This window comes from Mercenaria mercenaria, chromosome 12 (genome assembly GCF_021730395.1).
Source record: "Mercenaria mercenaria strain notata chromosome 12, MADL_Memer_1, whole genome shotgun sequence".
Lineage (NCBI taxonomy): Eukaryota > Metazoa > Mollusca > Bivalvia > Venerida > Veneridae > Mercenaria > Mercenaria mercenaria.
In genome coordinates, this window is record NC_069372.1 from 71,140,185 (window position 1) to 71,155,392 (window position 15,208).

Here is a 15,208-nt window from a genome sequence, read left to right on the forward strand (position 1 = left end):
CTATTTTTTATTAATGTTCTACAGATAAATTGTACGAACATGGTTACGCGCATTTAGATAAAAGCATTGTACGCGTGACAAAATATTGAAATAAATCTCTGTCGATAAGTCTGCTGATAAGGATATTGCAAACTTTTTACGCGCTGCGAAACAACTAGTTACAAGAAAAGTTGGATTTCGTGTTTTTTAGCTCACCTGAGCACGAAGTGCTCAAGATGAGCTTTTGTGATCGTCCTGTGTCCGTCGTCCGTCGTCGTCGTCCGTGGTCAACACTTTGACTGTTAACACTCTAGAGGTCACAATTTTGGCCCAATCTTAATGAAACTTGTTCAGAATGTTACCCTCGATAAAATCTTGGACTAGTTTGATATTGGGTCATCTGGGGTCAAAAACTAGGTCACAAGGTCAAATCAAAGGAAAGGCTTGTTAACACACTAGAGGCCACATTTATGACTATATCTCAGAATGTTAATCTTAATTATTTGTAGGTCAAGTTTAAATCTGGGTCAGGTGGGGTCAAAAACTAGGTCACCAGGTCAAATCAAAGGAAAAGCTTGTTAACACTCTAGAGGCCACATTTATGAAACTTGGTCAGACTGTTTGTCTTGATGATCTGTAGATCAAGTTCGAATCTGGGTCATTTGGGGTCTAAAACTAGGTCACCAGGTCAAATCAAAGGAAAAGCTAGTTAACACTCTAGAGGCCACATTTATGACCATATCTTAATGAACCTCGGTCAGAATATTAACCTTGATGATAGTTAGGTTAAGATCAAATCTGGATCAGGTGAGGTCAAAAACTAGGTCACCAGGTCAAATCAAAGGAAAAACTAGCTAACAACCTAGAGGCCGCATTTATGACCATATCTTAATAAAACTTAGTCAGAATGTTAATCTTGATGATCTTTAAGTCAAGTTTAAATCTGGGTCAGGTTGAATTAAAATCTATGTCACCAGGTCAAATAAAAGGAAAAGCTTTTTAACACTCTAGAGGCCACATTTATAAAAATATCTCTATGAAACTTAGTCATGTTAATCTTGATGATATTTAGATCAGGTTTAAATCTGGGTCACCAGGTCAAATCAAAGGAAAAGCTTTTTAACACCCTAGAGGCCAAATTTATGACTATATCTTCATGAAACTTAATCAAAAAAGTTAATCTTGACGATCTTTAGGTCAAGAATAAGTCTGGGTCATGTGGGGTCAAAAACTAGGTCACCAGGTCAATCAATAGAAAAGCTAGTTAACACTCTAGAGGCCACATTTATGACTATATCTTAATGAAACTTGGTCAGAATGTTAACCTTGATGATCTTTAGGTCAAGTTCGAATCTGGGTCATGTGGAATGTGACCTACTAACCTACTTTCTTGTTTTTTAAGGTACAGTCTTGAAATTTGGATGATATGTACAGTTTTGCTCAAAACTGACTTTCAGTGACCATGTATGTGACCTACTGACCAAATTTCTTGTTTTTTTTAAGATACAGCCTTGAAATTTGGATGACATGTACAGTTTTGCAGACTGATCTTAAAACTGAATTTCAGTGACCATGAACTTGACCTACTGAACTACTTTTTAAGATACAGTCTGGAAATTTGGATGACATGTACAGTTTTGTATACCGATCTTAAAACTGACGTTCAGTGACCATAAATATGACCTACTGACCTACTTTCTTAATATTTTAGCATCAGTTTGACATTTGAAACATGTAGCTCATATTATTAGGTGAGCGATCAAGGGTCATCATGACCCTCTTGTCTTATTTTTCAGGGATACTTAAATATTTTTGCAATTGACACACTGGCTTTAGATTTAGTTAAAATGGTAAATATTCTAGAATTACATGTTCTTGATTTCATATTGATACTGTGTTTGTTTTATCAGTTCACGATCAAAGGTGATGTTACCGAAGCTCCTTGCAGCTGGGGCTTATGGTTGTCATGGAACTGTACTTTTTACGGAAACTCTCATAACATACCTGTATATAGTATTCGAACTAAATGTTACCCAGCTACTCTCTAAGATATGCAGCCACTTGTTTTTCAAAAGGAGATAACGCAAAAGATGGCCGTTGTATGGACAAGTGATATAAGGAGTATGTTAAATACAATCCATATACTAGAAAGCATTTAGATTACACTAAATTTGGGCCGATGTGAGTTACAGAATATTTATTTCCTATAAAACGTAAAAACAAGCTTACTGAACTAAAAGTCGTTTAATATGTAAAAGTGATGTTAACTTTCTCAGTCTACATCAATCAAACAAGTTACAGAGGGATTCTTCTATGAAAAAGACTAAAACGAAACCATGTCACTGCTTTCAGAAATCGAGACTTTTGAAATGCTACACAGCTAATATCTTGGTCTTGCGTATGTTTGAAAAAAAAATGCAACACCTTGTTGACAGACTAAGATTTAGACTTATTCTCTATTTATGTCTAATCCATATACATTCACATAATGAAAATAATCAAATATACATGAACAAAAAATGTACATAGCCATTCAACAATTACAATTACAAGAGACAAGTATCAAAATTAATACTAAAATATCATGTTCATAAATACAGTTATATCACAGATAAACTACTATAGATAGTCATCTTATATTAGTTGATTACATGTAAGTGTAAGTGAATATGTGAACCATTCGTTTATCAACGAGAAAACCAAACATCAACAGACATAAAATTCATAATAATAGTGTGATATTTATTATTCCAAAAGAGCGTCATTCTTTTAAAAAACGATGAAATTCTATTATTTAACATAAAACATGATTAATCTATGTTTTGTTCCAGGTGGTCCTTCACCAACGGTTGCTAAAGAGCCAACAGTTTACTCTAGCTTCTCCAAAACGACACCTGTGTCTAATGCCTCCTCGTCAAAGGCAAGCAACTCTGCACCAAATGTTAGTCAGCCACCCGGTTTTACAAATAAGAAAACTGAAACTGCAACGATAAATAAATCAGCTGTTACTGTGCAGAAGTTGAGTACTTTGCCATCCGGTTTTACAAATAAGAAAACTGAAACTGCAACGATAAATAAACCAGCTGTTACTGTGCAGAAGTCGAGTACTTTGCCAAACAGATCAACTGGCACAATGTCATATACCAAAGTGACGACGACTGTCAGAACTCAAGGTACTATAAATCTATACCTTTGATATGTACTACCTTTCATGAACTCGAGACCTAGTATCGGAAAGAAAGAAAACCACTAACAGATTTAGATAAACTGTCACTGAGAAACATGCATTACATCAGGAAATGTTAACCAAGAAGTTTTCGTAAAATTACAAATGCATGTAGCGGGAAAAATTAACAAATAACATATACAAGGAGCATTCTGAAAGGCTTGTAATTTCATGGTCTCTTCGTGCACAATATGTATTTTAACAAACTATACATGTATGAATAGGGTAAATCCTGTCTGCGTTGATAAATAAAAACAATACACGCGGAACTCATGATATGACGACATGAAAACGCACTGAATACGCAGGGTTTCAGAAATCTGCGAATTTATTTGTACCAGTTGTTTGTTTTGGGTTTCTTTGGTAATGTTCGCTTAGCGGTGCATGGTAACTGCAGTTAGACAGAAACCATAAATTTATAGACGGCTTTTTGATTTCAGCCAGACTCGAATGTTTTGATAGTTAATTTTCTTTAAAATAGCTATCGTTATTTCTTTTTTTCTCCTTGGATTTTTCAGTGGAGTATAGAAGAAAACTAGTTAACTTTGGATGTTTTCTCCTAGTTATTAAAATATGACAATATCGTTATAAAACATGTTATAGGGCTTCTTTGCTATTTAGTAAATTTCGTGTGGAATAAGCTGTCATAGCGGTTGGAAAGCTTAGACCAAAATTTGCACATTACTGATTTATTCTCCTATGGAAAGCTAACTTAGATGTTGTTAAGAGAGAGACTGTCCTATCATGTGCTGTAGTTGCGAGATGGTCACAACGATTTAAGCAAGACGGATCGTCGCTTGGAGATGAGCAAAGATGTATGTTTTTGGTTTAACATCGCACCGACACAATTATAGGTCATATGGCGACTTTCCAGCTTTGATGGTGGAGGAAGACCCAACCAAAGATAAGGACGTCTCTGCCATAAAAAAGCTTATTGACAATTATGCCCGATACACTCTGCAGGAGATTTCAGTTTCAGATAGACGTGGCATTAGCTTGGGGAAGTTTTTAGCATTTTAACTGGTTTGTAAGATATGTGCGCGGGATGAAAGAGATCTGATCACCATATATGATTGATTATTGTGATGATAGGCGAATATTTGAAATCATAACAAGTAATGAAATATGGATTTCATTCTATAAGCCTCATGGAAAAGAAATAATAAAATCCGGGTGGATAAAAAGGCCTCAAATTATTCGGCGGTCAAGGTCTGTGATGTAGAATGTATGACAGCCCATGTTCCTGTCCTTGACACAGGTTTATTTTACCGGCATTTACGAAACTGGTCTTCCAGGAGTCGTGCGCCACTAAATGAAGGCCCGTCCCAAAGACCGGAGTGCGTGGCTTGAGGCCGCTGCACGACAATGCCGCGGTTTATGTTACCGCAGTCGAGCAAGAGTTACTGACTTCCCAGAGACTTAAAACATTGTCACCCACATCCGCGGTTTAGCCTAGATCGTGTCCCATGTCATTTCTTTCTGAGTCCTCTTCTCAAACAACGCCTGAGAGGACGCAAATCTGAGACTCGAGTGTCTGTTGGCAGAGCTTTGTACCAATGCACTAATAATATACATAAAAGTGAGTGCCGGAAGGCATTTACCCAATGGATCAGATAGCTGAAAATGTGTGTCGAAGTCAGTGGTGAATACTTCGAAGGTCTGGACTAGTCAAACATTTTTTATATGTTCAGTTTTCCTAACGCGTACTAAGTTGCAAGACTTTCAGAATGACATTCGTAAAATATCGGGAAAAACAATCATTTGAACATAAGATGACACAATAAATTACTTTGCATGGATATGGTAACCACGGGCATGTTGAATGTGTTTTGAGGCCAATCATCTACACGAAATAATGTTGATAGCTATGTAAACCTAATTAACGTGTTCAGGATATCAACATTTTTCCTATATTTAATCTTTATTCTCATCTAAATACATACAACAAATAAACAGTTACATATATTTACAATTACAAATGTACTACACCGTTCCATGTTGGAGCTATAAGAGATTATTACACAATAATATCTACACCAATGCTTCTACAAAACTATAAAACAATATAACCGAACTAGTTTTGCTAATTTTTTACTTTTGCTAAAAAAACTATATATATATAGAAAGCTACATAAAACATAATAATATTTGAAAATGAAAAATTGTACTATTTAACACACTGTAATAATTTTTAAAAAATGGTTGTAGGTGACCCGAAACCTGGCGATAAGATCAGCCTTGCATTAATTAGCATAACCTTTTAGTGGACAAAAATATTTGAACACAGACAAAAAAACAAAAACAAAGCGCTTCCTTATTTACAGCATAAAATCTCTACTAACATGTTAAAAATTGACGTCTTTTGAGAATTAAAAAGCAGGTTTTGGCGCTAGTCCTGATCATATTTGGGTCAGAAAACAAGAATATACATTTATCCGTTTCAGACATGGAATGAAAATTGTTACTACAAGCAATTACCTTTTGAAACAGCGACTGCCTTATATCATTATATACAGGACAATTTAACATCACATCAATCTCATCCTTGACGGCTAATTCTTCCTTCAAGTTCGATGCTTTCATAACGACCGGTTTCAATTCTTATTGGTGCTACACCACATTAAAATTTACTAAAAGCTGCACGATGTCTAGGATGCATTATCAATTTGCAGTACTGTTCAAGAAAAAACTCATGTTTGAACAATTTATAAAACCGAAGTTTATTACACCTTCTGCCGGAATGACCTACCACAGCATTGATAGTTGACCGCTTGTTGATATATTCATTAAATAACACCGTTTCATCATCAATAATAAACGACTTTGGTAGTAAATGGTCTATATCTGCATATACTTGCAAATTATTGACTTTGAGAAATTCTCTAATGATAAAAAAACAATTTTACAACAGAGCACTGTCATTGATGACTGGCCATACAAGGGAATCGTATAATTTACTAAAACATCATACGGTACCGCCCCAGTATTTTTGCTTTTGGCAGTTAATAGACCCAACGCACGACTAGCACTTTGAGCCACTGATACAAGACTTCACAAGCAGCCTCTCTGTAATATATTTCGTATTACTAACAGTACATTTATCATTTCTTTCATATTTAGAAAAATGCATAAGCTAAACATAGTAAAATTTCAGCAAGATGGTGTACTGCTGTCATTTTATTTCGACCTAAACCCAATTTTAAGATATCATAAAATGCACAAATACATTTTGTAACATGTGTACAGAATTCCCTTATAAGGCAGGAATGGAATGATTCCTTTATTTTGTTACATTTAATAAATGAATATGACAATCTATCTTTTAAAAGTCAATATCCTTATCTGTAATATTTGCTTGTTTAATAAACAAAGTAATGCCGTGTATTAAATGACTGTGTTTTTCTGCGTTTAGCCTAAGGTGAGCGATTCTTGGGTGAATATAATATGTTCCATAGCGATAAATACAAAAAAAAAAAACAAAAACAAAAAAAAACTTTTCACTCCTTTCTTCGAGTATGAGAAAATTAAACTGAATATCGAGTTTTTTTTTCAGAATCTTAATAGAACTGCCAAAAAGACCCATCCACCAGGTTTATTTGTAATTTCCTTCCAAAGCTTTATTATATACATCTTTAAATCGTTAAAGTGTCACATAATCGTGTCTCAGTTTTGATCTTTTCCATAAGAAAAGTAAGTTCAAGATGTAATTTGATGTTCTTTTAGAAATTCTTTGGTCGATCTAGAAAAAGTTTTATTTAATAAATGTACATAGCCGTATAAAGTCTGCACAGGAATAAAACCATTAAACATGCGTACATTGCGCCTTCGAAACCGTGTTACAAGGGACTAATAGCAAAACATGCAATAATAAATGACACTGAAAAAGTAATACATGACACTAAGCAGTAATATTATATAAAACAACACTACCAAATTTATTCAGCATGTGCTGATTGATTTTAGCGTTGTATTTTTGCATTATTTTCATATCTTTCTATGTATAGTTATTAATTATATGATAAACGTATTCATATTGACAATTAATTGAGATAAATAGTAAAGCACCTTTTTAAAAATCATCATTAGTTTAAATTACAGTATGCTGTAAGACGAATTATCATTTAGATACAATCTGAAATAAAATCGAATACTAACGTAAAAGGTATTTGATAAATATTTTGTTAGCATAATAAATTACAGAATTTTCCAATATACATTTGTAATCAGTTCATAAAGTGATAAATGGGAATTCAAATAGATAACAAATGCGTATATGTTTAAGAATGATCAATGATTTATTTTTGCTCTCCTGATTTTTTATGACTAACAAATATCATATGGTGTTTTTGTACATTTTAGTAGCTCGGTCAGATTCTTCAGTACAATCAAGTGGCCTTGTTCTGGGAATGGTAGTTTGTGGATTACTGCTGTTAATCTAGACATGCAGGGAATGGAACAGCTAGTCTGGACGAGGTTTTAGTCGAACAACATGTGTTTGGGAAAATGTATATTGTGTGCTTATAAATATAATTAGAATTTCTCGCTGTTATGATGGTCCTAATACCGTTTGTTGTTGATTATGAAATAATGTTTAGTTCACATTTTCTCTCATGAGGGTTATTTTCAGTTTCCTTTAACATATTACTTTTTAATCATTTTAAAGAACAACTGAAATGGTAATAGTGGATGCATAAATAGCTTTTTTGTAGTTGAAAGTAATGCTTCTGACAGTTCAACTTCACTGGTGATCTTCAAGCTCATCTGAATTTTGGCCTTGTTTGTTGTCTAATTTCTGTAAGTATTGAAATAGAATAAAACATGATTTTTCTATTTTCTGTATTTTCATTAGCCGTAAAATCAAACGAATATTATACAATACAAACTTCTTTTGTGACCAACAATATCCAAGATATATTCAGAATTCAAAAGTGCGAGTTGAACACTTTGGAAGGTGCAAATATTTGTTGTTTTTTTCTAAATTAGGAATATCATCTATCAAATGTATGATAGCGAATAAATTCCTGAATAACTAGTTCGGAATTTGTGAACTATACATTCGCATTTGTGTTGCCTGTGCCAGCCAGCATAGGTTTGATTTTATTTCAATTATGTCTTGCAATATATTTATTCATTTGGAAGAGTAAAGAAAATTTCTGTATACATGTATTTATTTTTGCATTCTTTCACTACGTTTGATCAATACGTGTGGTATTGCTTGTTCTTATACAATGTACGTATTTTTATTTGTTTATCTACACAACAAAGAGCTAATAACACTGACTACCAAACTTATCTGTGAAAACTGTAAGAAGGTTAACGTGTGCTTACCTTAAGTGTGAGCTGATAAAGAATGATATTGCGTCTTGATATGTCATCTATCAAATTTATGACAGCGATTTAAAAAGAAATGTGTCTATTTGTTTACGACAGTAGATTAACATTTCGATATATAACTGCGTCCTCAGTCAATATCATTTTTACAGGTTCGTAAAAACACATATTGACCTCAACATAAGTCAATAACTGTATAATAAATGACGAAATTATATTGTAATAAGCAACTTCACATTAACATAACTAATGTACTGTTGTATCCCTAGGGAAATCGAATTTTGAGAATTGCTTGTATAAGGCCGCAATATTATAATTTTAAAAAGTCTGGTTGAAGCTTACAAATAATCCTGATTCTATCATGACCGATGTGTAATAATATCAATTCGCCCAATGGTACAAACTGGTCGAGACATGTTAAACCTCTTTTAGCACAACTAGGATATGGATATTTATGAAACCATATGGCGCAAAATATAAACTATTTTCCAATGCTGCAAAAACGGTTACGAGACCAATATATACAGGAATGGCATGGTAGTATAATAAACATGCCAAAACTACAATACTATTCAAGATTAAAACGATTTTTATGTTTGAACCGTATCTCACAAATGTAGATAATGACTACTTAAAGAAATTATTAAGTTGTTTTAGAATGTATTCACATTGTTTAGCTATCGAAACTGGAAGGTATAGTGGTATAGCTAGGGATCAAAGAATATGTCAAAATTTTAATTTAAATGTAATAGAATCTGAGTATCATGTGTTACTGACTTGTCCTAAATATAAAACTTATGTTTAAAATATCTGCCAAAAATATCCTGGCCAAATCTGAAAATGTATGATAATTTGTTGTCATCTCACTCCGGGAGAACTACGTTCCAACGTAAGTCATGTCTCAACGATATCATGTGACATATCTCAACGACTTCTGGTTACCGTATCGCTCAATATGACACGGCTTATATTTTTTTTCATATATAGCAATTACTTTTATGATATTTATTTATGTCTTGAATTGAACATGTATTCAGATTCCAAAAGTAATCGCATAAATTTATTAAAACATTTAAATTTTAAAATCAGTTGTCTGTTATTTAGAAAATAGAAGCATTTTGCTATTTTCCAGAATAAAACAAGTATACTACACTTTTCAACAGCAATACTTACTGACCGTCAATGATCGATTAAAGGCAATGCCAGTTAATCTTAGAAATATATTACTGCAACTTCTTTATCATAAACAGGCAATATTTATTTAATATCATGTTCCTCATTCTAACCGATAATGTTACTAACTCTAAACGCGACATAGGTAAGCGTTACTGACACTCATCGAAGTCTTGCGGCTAAACATTACATATATTCGAGTGAAATGTACCAGCAAGTCTGTGACTGAAAATCAGATTTTATTCAAAGTATGTACATATGTACTAGTATTTTTATCCGTTTCTTTTATTATCATTTGACGGTTTCCCCAAGATATCTTACTAGCAATATGTACGGGGTAGCACGGAATTGACGTATACTATTGCATGCGCACACCTTAATTATTATTAAGTCTGTAAAAAGACTCTTTTGAAGCAACTAAGAAACCTGAAGTAAGCATGTAATCGTATGTTATTAGATTTGTATCAAGGTATATGCACGCGTTCTGCAGTGGAAATAGAGAAATATTGCGCGATTTTATGACGAATGAATGCTTATTTATCGATGTCAATCTAAAAATCTTTTTTATAATTACTACGTGTGTATTATTCATTATATCAATGATAAAAAATTGTCCTTTCACCCAAGTGGAACTGAAAATGTCCTAGTTAAAGAACTTAAAAACATAACGACATCCATGAAACTGACGTCACAATTGACGACACGCACCCGAAATAAAACTAAAACATACATATTTATAGGTTATTGACTTTGTATGTGGATATAATACAATTGTTCTGCAGCAGTAATATTGCGCGACTTTAGGAGCGCAATATTATCCGCGAAAGAACGTGTGCATATATCCACATACAAAGTTGGTAAGGTTTTTATTACATACCTACTATCAATTAATTACTTTATGTCTAAATTTTCTTTCTGGTACGAAAAACAGGAAAAATACGAGAAGAATTTCTCCGAAAATCTAATAAACAAATCAAGCTGACGCGCATTCATATATGTCGCAACGTGCGCGTGGACGTCATGGACATCACGCGATTCTTTCCATTTAAACGTTTAGAAAACATTACTCTCCGATATGAAAGCGTTCTCCGCAATATGTACAGTTTAATATAAGGGAGAGTGGTGCCTTTTGGTAATAATGGCCCTGCCAAGGTGATAATAGCCTGAGGGCTATTATTTTCTTTTAGGGCCATTATCACTAAAAGACACCGTTCTCCCATCTATTTACCTGTTTATTACACGTGTACCTATAATCGTGTAAGAAAAGTTTAAAATGCATTTTTTGTTTGTTCAAGCATTTACTGGGGGTTTTCAGTTTCTATACCATTTAGATAAGAGGCTACATGGTGTATAAAATCAAATGACTTGATAGTTGTACTTTCTTACATAAAGCATACTTTAGGGTTGAAAAGAAAATCATTTCATGAAGAATTGCTACGAAGTTAATATACGACTGGGTTGTGCTTTCTTGACATAATGGCACGTCTAGTGTTATAATCGTCCAAGGGCTTTATTCCGAGGACCATTATGAAACTAGGTGTGCCATTGCGGCCAGAAGGCACAACCAGCCGTTTATTGACTTTTTTATCATATACATTCACTTCATATTTATTTTGGTTTTTTCATTTTATATATTTTCCAAACACCTAAAAGAATTATTTGTTTTGCTTTTTTATCAACAATGCCATCAATATTTGACAATCGATCTGATTCAGCGACCTTTCAATCGCCATAAATAATGTTGCTTCATGACGTCAACATCAAAACGCGCTGACGTTCTGGTTACCCGGGGCCGTTACGGTTATGGCGCCAGAGGCGCACTGCGCCATTATGGATACATAAACAGAAGCCGTAATGACCGTTTTAAACGGCTTTTTGTTACTATTTATAGTAACGTATATAATAAGGAAAAATATTGCATGATCGCAGTCCATTGAAACTCAATTGAAATAATGTTAAATACGTAATAAGGAAAATACACCGGACTGGCCTTTCCGTCGACTTCACCAATGCCTGCAAAACCCATATGGCACCCCATGCGATGGCTCTCGTGCTGGTTACGACAACTTGTGCTGCTTTGATATTATATGGTATTGTATATGTGAACTTAGCCAATATCATGTACCTTGAGACCTTCTCTTCGTCCTATTTACATGTAGTATTTTTGTCGGTGTGAAATACGTTATTTTACGGAAAGAACATACCGTTGCGCTTTAAACGATAAAACTAAAGTTGAACTTTGTTATTGTGCTTCTCTTGAATATAATGTCGTCACTTCGGCTTACGGACGTTCATTTCCCGCGCTGTGGGTGCATGCTCTGCCATATAAATAAGTACTGGAAATGAAGTGTTTCTAATTGCTTTTAAATTTCTGTTGTTATTTGTAAAATACAGCATGCAACAAAAATGATCTTTCAGAATGAAACGCTAATTTTTATACGATATGCAAGAAAAAAATCAGTTATGTGTTTACGAACTCGACAGAAATATCCATCCTGAGGGCACTTGCGCCTTGTATGGTTACGAGTTATGACGTCTTACATTTGCACGGCGTAATAATAATTATTATATGCGAACAAAATTAGCAATACGCCTGCACATTGTGTTGAAAACATTTGTTACGAAATAGCTAATTTATATGGAAAGTTCTTGAGGTAATGCTTTACGATCCTGATTATCTATACAGTATTGATTACCGGTGTACGCATGTACGTACTATCTAATAAGTGTAATTTTCTACAAGTTCAAATGGTAATTATGATGCTGAGACTTCGCAACATTGTATGTGAGACGTTGTCACATAATGTATGTTATCGTTGCGGCCTTGCAACATTTATGTAGCTTACGTAAGTGTATTCAAATTTTGTAACTAGTTCGTTGTATCTTGCAAAATGTTGCAAATAGCTAATATATCTTCTACACATCAAACTTATCTTTTCAGTTATGAAAACGTAAAATATATGCTTAATTACACATAATAAGTGAATCAACAAGATCATTCGAAGCGATACCGTAGCTTCATCGTTGAGGTATGTCACATGATATCGATGAGACTTGACTTACGTTGGAACGTAGTTCTCCTGGAGTGATCTGCTAAGAAATTAAAGACCAATTAAATATATGTAAATATTTTAAGGAAGTTTATTTATTAAGGGTTTGAAATCTTAATTACATTTATTTATACGTATGTTGTGCAAAACAGTTTTAAAATTATTGAATACTGTTCATTAGCCAAAGGCATGTATATGTCGATTATGTAAATAAATGTCGTTGTTGTTGTTGTTGTTGTTATAAGTTGCATATCAGTGTCACCATCATGACTCGACTGGTTACAATGGAGGCATGAAGTGTTTGTAAACAATTAAAAGTTATTTATTGTTAATTATCTAACTTGCTATTATAATGTTAATTATATTATTTTAGTAATTAATTTCAAATCTTTAACTTGCTATTAAGAACTGGACATATTGCATATTATATTCTGTCAAAATAGCATAGTAAGAATGCTTTAGATACATTTTGTGTACTGTGTGACTATTCGTTATGCATTTCCTTTCACGGGAATAAACATATTGATTTCGCCTGACTTTATCTGTCTGTCTGTACGTCCGTTTGTACCTCTGTCTGTCAAGTATTTAGTTTCCGAAACACTCTTCCAACAGATTTTAGAGGATATCACTCAAACTTTAAAAGAACTGCCATTATCACGATAACAAAACTTTCGAGTTGTTCTGGCCAACTTTGTTTTTTAGATACATGGTTAACAAAACTCATTTTTGTTGTAGAACTAACTTCATGTATCTTTTGCCACATCATATTCATAATAAGGTCTATTTATGCTATATTTTGTCTAAAATATGTATATTTTAGATACAATAATGACCCGTTATGTAAATTTAAAAATAAAATTTCCGTCTTTTAATTGGTGTTTAGCCGACAGCAATCCGTCATCATATGCCTTCAGAATCGCCGTTCTTAAAATCGAACCGAGGCATGAAGTTGCCATTTTGGATCTCTTTCAGAGATCTACGATCTCTTCAAGAGATCTAACCTGCATAGCCCATACATTTTTATTGATAGAACTTCCAACACCTGTGGTCATCATACGTGGAAACACTACTGACTTTATCAAAGAAGTGAAAGATATTAAAGTCAAAAGCGAAAACACATAATTGCCAACGCTAGATGTATCATTTCTTTATACATCTCACATAATGACGGAATTAACGCCTGCAAATATTTTTACAACAGGACAGCCATAACAGCAGACTGTCGGGTGAAGAAATTGCCCATTTGTTGAAACTTGTACTTGAAAATAATTACTTTAAATATGGCGACAAGTTTAACCTCCAAACGATGGATATGGAAATTGGGAAATGGGCCCTATCATATGCTTCTATGCTCATAGGCAAGTTTGTGTACGATTTCTATATATTCCGGGGTATCAACACTGTGGTTAAGGTTTCTTGATGACGTGTTTATGATATGTGACTATTCACTTTACGAGCTACACTCATTCATCAATAAAAAAGATAATTTCCACCCGGACATTAGATTAACTCACACCATATCGAACAAGGATGTCCCCTTCCTTGATGTACAAGTATCAAAAAAGCGATTCGCTTCAAATTGAAATATATCTTTTTTCTCTTTTCTTATTTTCTTCTCTCTTTTTTGTCCCTGTGCAACATTCAAAATTACATCCGTGAAACCGAGCCAAAGTTTCACCGATGTCGTTAAATTTCGAAGAAAACTGAAATATTTCTTTATGTGAAAGAAACAAGCAACCATTAATACTTCGACTGCATATGCTATTCGAAACAACGCTAAGATGGAATCGCTACAGCCAGACCAAACGATATAAGAGAATTATATTGGGCGACGATTCAAGTATCTGTTACGTGCCCTCGTTTTAGACAGAGATTATCCTAAATATGTCATACATACAACATTTAAAAGAGTAAAGTGATGGGTAAAATTCTAACTAGAGACAGGAAAAATATACTTCCATTTACAGTGATATATAATCTATCATAACCAAATATTCGCGGTTCTATTCATAAATTTTCGGACCTTCTAAAGCTATAAAAATAATAAAGACGTTAATTTTGTGCATGAAAGTACAAATCTTCTGTGACATATAATCGCCCCAAGAATTTGCAAGATTGTTTGGTCAGCACAGAGTTTACGACGAACAATACAAACATCTGCGCATCTGAAAGCTGTAAAAGAAACCGTTGTTCAAACTGCGCTAATATTAATACTGGAACATCCTTTACCAGTCATGTTACAAAGGAGACATTTAATTTGTGTCCTTTTCAAAGTCAACTCGTTCCACTTCATATGTAAGCCTTATACTAGCTGCAAGTACTGGCTCTTCGAAGTCAAACCGTAAAATTTCATGTTAGCCCAACATTATCTACAATTCGTCATGTCGTCCACTTCTCAACAAGTACAATTACTGTCTGTTCACAGTCAAACCGTCAAATCTCGAACACA